Source organism: Rhinopithecus bieti, unplaced genomic scaffold, assembly GCF_001698545.2.
Source record: "Rhinopithecus bieti isolate Rb0 unplaced genomic scaffold, ASM169854v2 scaffold_33140, whole genome shotgun sequence".
In the NCBI taxonomy this organism is placed as follows: domain Eukaryota; kingdom Metazoa; phylum Chordata; class Mammalia; order Primates; family Cercopithecidae; genus Rhinopithecus; species Rhinopithecus bieti.
The window spans coordinates 209,221-216,413 of NW_016814072.1; the positions used below are offsets into that span (position 1 = coordinate 209,221).

The 7,193-nt window shown below is 44.3% G+C and overlaps 2 long non-coding RNA genes across 2 annotated transcripts; both read right to left on the bottom strand.

The window, feature by feature from the left end:
* Nucleotides 1-394: 394 nt before the first annotated feature.
* On the bottom strand, nt 395-4,747 carry LOC108513726 (uncharacterized). The gene is made up of 3 exons (XR_001881007.1): nt 4,714-4,747; nt 3,293-3,482; nt 395-747 (listed from the first exon to the last, which is right to left on the bottom strand). It is a non-coding gene; the product is annotated as an uncharacterized LOC108513726 (long non-coding RNA).
* A 771-nt stretch (nt 4,748-5,518) lies between these two features.
* On the bottom strand, nt 5,519-6,811 carry LOC108513724 (uncharacterized). Its single transcript, XR_001881005.1, has 2 exons — nt 6,362-6,811; nt 5,519-5,654 (listed from the first exon to the last, which is right to left on the bottom strand). It is a non-coding gene; the product is annotated as an uncharacterized LOC108513724 (long non-coding RNA).
* Between the last annotated feature and the right edge of the window lie 382 nt (nt 6,812-7,193).

Sequence of the window (7,193 nt, forward strand, 5' to 3'; positions counted from 1 at the left end):
TCAACACAGGCCAACTGCGTGTGTGTTCAATACTTTACGTTTTACACGACATGGGCATTTGGGCCTTGAATTGATCATTTTCTCCTTTGTGTGCTTTTCTTCTCATTTGTCATTTGAAATTTATAGACTGTCCTTCATTCTATTTTTACAAACATGTTGATCACAGCAGCCCCTTGCAAATGCCTTGTGAATTCTCTCTTGAGCAGCTAAAGCTTTCAAGTCAGGGTGCGGCCTTTTTATTGCTCTGAATTCCTTTTCAAAGTCAATTTGAGAAAAGAAGTCAGCCTCAGTTAATCCAATTGTCCTTTTTATTCAATGTGTATTTGATGTATGGAATCTTTCCAGAAGCATGGTAACATTTTGCTTTATCAGAGAGTAGCTTCCACTACTGGTTTCAGAGAACTTTCTGGCTCCTTCCTCAGGAACTTGCTTTTAAATCAGCCGTGGAGACTTCAGACTCCAGGACTCTTAGCAAAGGGCGTGTGAAGCAGCATCTGTTTTGCTGCTGCTGCGGACTCTCAGCTCCCTTTGTTGTCTCCTTGTTCTTGGAAGCGCACATTAGCTCCCCTGATGTCTTAGCGGACTGGGACTGAGGGAGGAGAATCGCTCTTTGAGAAACAGAGAACTTATCCCTGGTTGAACAAACGAACGACGGAAGTCTCCTTGGCGGAGGAACAGCAGCATCTTTTAGCCATGCTTTCTCGGAGCCGTGCTGCCATGGGACATCCTAGCGTTCTTCCTCTTCCCCTGGGATTTCAAGAAGTTGTTTTTATTTATTTTATTTTTTAATGTTTTTCAGCTTAGCTGAGGATTAATTGACAAATAAAAAATAGTATATATTCAAGGTGTAGAATGTGATGTTTTGTGATACATATACATTGTAAAATGATTACCACAATCAAGCTAATTAACACATCCACCACCTTCCGTTTGTGTGTGTGTGTGTGTCGTGACAACACTTAAAATCTACTTTCTCAGCAAATCCCAAGTATACAAGACCTTATTGTAAACTATAGTCACCACGCCGAACCTTGGTTCTCTAGAATTCATTCCTTTTATAATAGAAAGTTTATGCCCTTTGATCAACAGCTCCCCATCTGCCCATCCGCTGGACCCTGGCAACCTCTGTTCTATTCTCTGCTTTTGTGAGTCAACATTTCTAGACTCCACATGTAAATGAGATCATGCGGTGTTTGTCTCTCTGCACCTGGCTTATTTCACCTAACATAATGCCCTCCAGGTTCATCCACACTGTCACAAATGGGCAAGATCATCTTCCTTTTTAAAGCTGAATAATATTTCATGGTGTGTATGTGTGTGTGTGTGTATATATATATATATCACAAAAAGAACAATTTTTTTTTTTCAGATGCAGTCTCGCTCAGTCACCCAGGCTAGAGTGCAATGGTGTAATCTCAGCTCACTGTAGCCTCTGCCTTCTGGGCTAAAGTGATTCTCCTGCCTCAGCCTCCTGAGTAGCTGGAACTACAGGCATGAACCACCACATCTGGTTTATTTTTGCATTTTTAGTAGAAATGGGGTTTCACCATATTGGTCAGGCTGGTCTTGAACTCCCAGCCTCAGGTGATCCTCCTGCCTCGTCCTCCCAAAGTGCTGGGATTACAGACGTGAGCCACCACACCAGCCAACAAGGACAATTTTTGTGTCAGCACAAAAACAGGACAGCGCGTTCTCTAATATTTTCCACAGTTATATGTTTAAGAAACAGGTTTTGTGTTTTGTTGGAAGGTTGGAGAACAGTGATGAAACGATTAAATTTTGTTTGTAGATCATCCTGAGTGGTTTGACAGAATATTTTGTTCTGTACATGGACACTTGCTGTCAATGGACAAGATATTAGGGCTCCTATGAAATTCTCTGTACAGTTGAGATACATCCCTAAACAAATTCAGAGATGCAGAGAGAGAGAGGGATCAAAAGAGCCCACACCTGTCATCACAACACTTTGAAAGGCTGGAGGATCGCTTGAACCCAGGAGACAGCCTAGTGACCCCATCTCCACAAATAAAAACAAAAACAGGAAAACAAAGCTGCCTTACAGACCTCCTGATTGGACAGATGGGAAAAGGGGCCCCTGTTGGGAGTGCAGAGCCCTATGCATCTGCAGCCCTGCAGTGGGGGAAGCTCTTGATTTAGGGGGCCTCGCACATCATTTCTCCTGGTTAGTTCACCAGTTCTGCCCAGTCCCCAGTTCCCCTTGGTTCTTCCCTAAATCATTTCCAGGTATGTGTCTTCCAGAGTCTGTCACTATGGCATACAGACTCCGAACCTGCAAACACATAACAGGGCGCAGATATCTGTCCATGATGAAAGGGGCTTGCTTCTACCTACCATGTTAGTTCTTTCTTAAGACTGCCTCAGTAAGTGAGCCTGTATAGGCCATAGTCTGTGCTGTGACGCTGTGACATCAAGGACTGGTAGGCTGGTGTCTTAGCCATGTGGGCTGCTGGAACAAAATACTATAGACTGCGCATCTCAGCTTAAACAACACACATTTATTTCTTGCCACTCTGGAGCCTGGAAGTTGGAGATCAAAGTGTCTGGCAAGGATCTGCTTTCTGCATCATAGACAGCCCTGCCTTCCCGTGGTGTCCTCACAGGGAGGAAGGGGTGAGGGAGCTCTCATGGGTCCCTCTTATAAGGGCACCAATTCCATTTGTGAGGGCCCCACCCTCATGACCTCATCACCTCCCAAGGCCTGACCTCCTGATACCATCACCTTGGAAGTGAGGATTTTGACCTATGCATTTTGGAGGAACACAAACATTCAGATCATGACCGGTGGTGTGGAAATGGGGTTCCTAGATTCAGGACAGCAAGGAGGCTCAGCAAGGCCTGAACTGAAATTGGCTTTCTTTTGATACCTGGATACCTCTAAATCCTTTGGCTCTGACTTAGTCAGGACTATCCAAGGAAATCCACCACACAGGAAGCCCTGGACTTCATCCTACTGATAAAAGTGAGTACTTTTAAAGTTTTCTTCTGATGATGAAGGTCCCTCAAAGCCGTGACATTCTCCCACCTCCCTACCAGCCTGGACTGTCTCACTTTTTATGCAAAAGGAAACTTCTGGCTCCCTTCTCAAAAGTAAGTTCTACCTAGACACAACAAGACACTGAATCAGGGCCTCACTCTCACCACAGCAACCCCATGAAAGCTGCCCAGGATGGCAGGTCCCGTGTGTACATAACCATGACCATGTTGGCCACAAGCACCATGAGTATGGCATGGGTCACCCTCTTCCCTGTCTCCCTGCTGGACACCCACTCACCCTTTAGTGCCTGCAGAGAAGTTCCCCCAGGAGTCCGGGCCTGGGTCCCCGTGGCCCTGGAGGGTTTGTGGCAACGCCAACACAAGCTCTCTGTGACTGCACACATGAGTGTGTAGCCCACACAGCCCTTCCGTGAGCTCTTGGACTAGGGCTCATCCATCACTGCACCTGTAACACTGGGCATTCTGCCCTGTAAACAGGAGACATAGGTTTAATAAGCATTGATTTCATTTAACAAGTTAGTATTGAGTAATCTCTGTGTACCTCAGTCCTAGGAATATGGCTGAAAAATGGTAAAAATGCATCCAAGCACTTGTAAATTGACATTTGAATCTCATTTGCATTCTAATCAGTAAGTAAGTTAATAAGTAAATGAACAATTTCAAATACATTATGAAGAAAAACCAACAACATGATAGATGGGGATGAAGGGGATGGGTGGGAGCTGTTTTCGATGCAATATTTGGGGGTATGTTTCTCAGAGTCTGAGTGAGATGTGGGCAGAGAGAAGGAGCCATCCAAGTGGGAGATAAGAAAGGGTTTTCCTGCAGAGGGGGCCTCTAGAAACCCTGAGACAGTATTAGCTTGGGGTGCTCCAGAAACAGAAAGGATGTCAGTGTCCCTTGAGAGCTTAGTTGGGGAGTGGAGAGAGAGAGAGGGAGAGATGAGTTTATAGACAGAAAGCTTCACCCCTGCCTTCTTGGAGGTGCAGGGGGGGATCTTGAGGGTCCAGGAAGAAGTGTGGGGCTTACTTGAAGAAAATGGGAAGCTGTGGACGGTGATAAATGGGAGGGATATAATTTTTTTAGGTTTTGCAAAGGACATACTGGATGCAATGTATTAGGAGAGAAGAAGTTGACATGGATGGACATTTTTGAACTGATGTTAAAATAAAACATGATTCCTTTTTCTGTACCTTGATGAATGCAGATGAACATACCCACTGTATTAGTTCATTCTCGTATTGATATAAAAAAATACCTGGGACTGGGTAACTTACAAAGAAAAAGGTTTTATTGGCTCACAGTTCCACAGGCTGTGCAGGAAGCATAGCGGCTTCTGCTTCTACAGAGGCCTCAGGAAACTTACAATCTCAGCAGAAGGCGAAGGAGAGGCTGGCACATCTTACATGGTTGGAGTAGGAGGAAGAGAGAGCAACGGGGGAGGTACCACACATTTTTAAACAACCAGATCTCACAAGAACTCACGACAGGGACGACAGCACCAAGGGGGATGGTGTTAAACCACGAGAAGCCACCTCCACAAGAACTCACAACAGGGACGACAGCACCCAGCGGGTGGTGTTAGACCGTAAGAAGCCACCCCATGGTCCTGTCACCTCCCACCAGGCCCACCTCCAGCATTGGGGATTACATTTCAACATGAGATTTGGGTGGGGACACAGAGCCCAAACATATCACCTCCACCTGTCTTGAAAGGCCAGGGCTCCCTCCCCAGCCCCACCTGAAGGCAAAGTTCTAGAACCACCCTGAGACAATGAGCCAGTCACTTCAAATTGAGCATGAAACGACTCAGCATCCAGAGCAAAGGAAATACATAAAGTGCCTAAGTGGGCCTAATGGGCTCTTAGTAATCAAATCTATCATCATCTGTATACTTTCCGTATTATGGTGGGAACACTTTGTAGCCAGCCTAGCTCCCCTCCTGTTCCTGTTAGAATTTTGTTCTTAGAATAAATTTACATCCGTCCCCTGGTGCCAGGGTTCAGGCTGTGTTGCACTTTTCATTATAAGCCATGTTTACCGAAGGTTTACAACTTGGCTGTAAAAACCAGTTGGCACCGAAACTGGAAACTTGGCATGAACAAATTGGCATAAACATTGGCCGGAAGCAGTTTTTCTATATAAATCTGAGAAAACAGACTAGGTCATTTTCAAGTTATTTGTATTATTCATGCATAAATAAAATGAAGCTTGACATCTTCAAACAGTTGTTTGCTTTTGCACTCTTCAAAAATAGATTGGATCCAAGAAAAGTAACATTTGGTAAACAAATACTCTGTGACGGACTGTAAAAAAAAGTAAGGAAAAAAGAGTGGAGTGCAGTACATGAAATAGAAAGGGAAGATGGAAGGGTTTCAAAAGTCACTTGTGTCAGAAAGTAGAGTCAGGAAAGGTATTATTAGGTGATTATATGGTTTCTAGAGGCAAATTTAGAGATTCCCCTGGACTCTAAATTAATAGTGTAAATAAGCAGAAAACAAGCTTTCAAATAAAATACTTTTTTGTTGAGATCTGAAGCACTCTTCATCTAAACACACAAGGTAACTAAATATATGATGTTCAGGCAGGGAAGATCCAAGAGATTTCTAAATATGTTTTCTAACAGCAGTAGGCTTGGCCTGTAAAACAAACAAACAAAAAGTTCAAAAATTAGGGGAAGAAAAAAATAAAATATAAATGATATATTAAAACATGTTGGTTAAAAACAATCGCATCAAAGCCTGAAGCCCCTCCCCCCATCTATGTATCGAATTAAGTTTAGAAATGCAGTTTGTGGGTTTTGCATTCCAGCAGCCAGTAGCAGTTCTCTAAAGAGGGAAAGTGATGGTGCCGACCGTTCCCCCAAAGAATGCCTTTTTGGCAAATTTAAAAGTCAGCCTTGACGTCAAGTGACTCCTGAGAAGGCTCCGCGTTGAGTTCTGTGAAGCGTGGGCGGATCGGACTTTCACTCTCGAAACTCTGTCGGGGGATGACTACAGAGACAGTTTAGGGCAAAATAAAACCAAGCCAATTCAAACAGAAAGTAAAAATAAGTCAGAGAGGAAAGAATGTGGAGGATGGACCGGGCCTGCTGGGGCCTGCGTTCTGTAGCAAGTACCGTTTGGGGAAGGAGTCCTTCCATAGACTTGCTTTTTATTGATGTTCCTTCCTAACGGTTGTTAGCAGCAGTTAAATCCATATGGTTGTTCTTGGCAAAATGTATCTTGTCCTCTATTTGTAAAGTGTTGTTTCCCCAAACTACAGGCAGAGGAATAGAATTCTATCATCGGAAGTGGAAGGATCTTCCACCTGGGGATTTCACCGAATGACACCCTTTGGTCATTACCTGGCTCTTAGGATCAGCATGGTTCCATCCGCGTGGTGATTCAAGCTAACAATTATCTTGGGACACATCTCAAAACTATTAACTCCCCAAAATGATCCACAGTGTTGATTCTCAGGTGGATGCTCCCAGTGTTTCCTCCCTCGGAGAAAGCTATGAAATCACTTGTTCACCCTAATATCAAGATTGTTCCAGCCGGGCATGGTGGCTCACACCTGTAATCCCAGCACTTTGGGAGGCTGAGGCGGGCCGATTACCTGAGGCCAGGAGTTCGAGAGTAGCCTGAGCAACATGGCGAAACTCGGTCTCTACTAAAAATACAAAAATTAGCTGGGCATGGTGGCGCCCGTCTGTAATCCCAGCTACTCAGGAGGCTGTGACCAGAGAATCACTTGATCCCAGGAGGCAGAGGTTGAAGTGAGCCAAGATCGCCCCAGTCTGGATGACAGAGCAAGACCCCGTTTCAAAAAAAAGAAAAAAAAAAAAAAGAAGATTGTTCCTATAGCACCTATAGCAATGCCAGGTTATTGAGGATTCCAGCTTGTCAGGTGCTTCCTGGATACGTTTTTACACCACAGAGAGTTCACTTCCACATTGAGAAGTATGAATAAATATATGCAATGACTCCATTGAGATTATTCTGTAGAGATGAAGAAATTAAAGACCTAGGGCATACTATCAGGGTTCCATAGACCAGAGACAAAACAACTCAGCAATTAACAGGCCTCATAGAAACGAGACTGGGAACCCCTTAGCATTTCTGCAGAATTCGCAGTTAGTTCTAAGTATATTCCCTCCAGGTGCACAGTTAGCTAATCTCACCAGTTCCATAGAT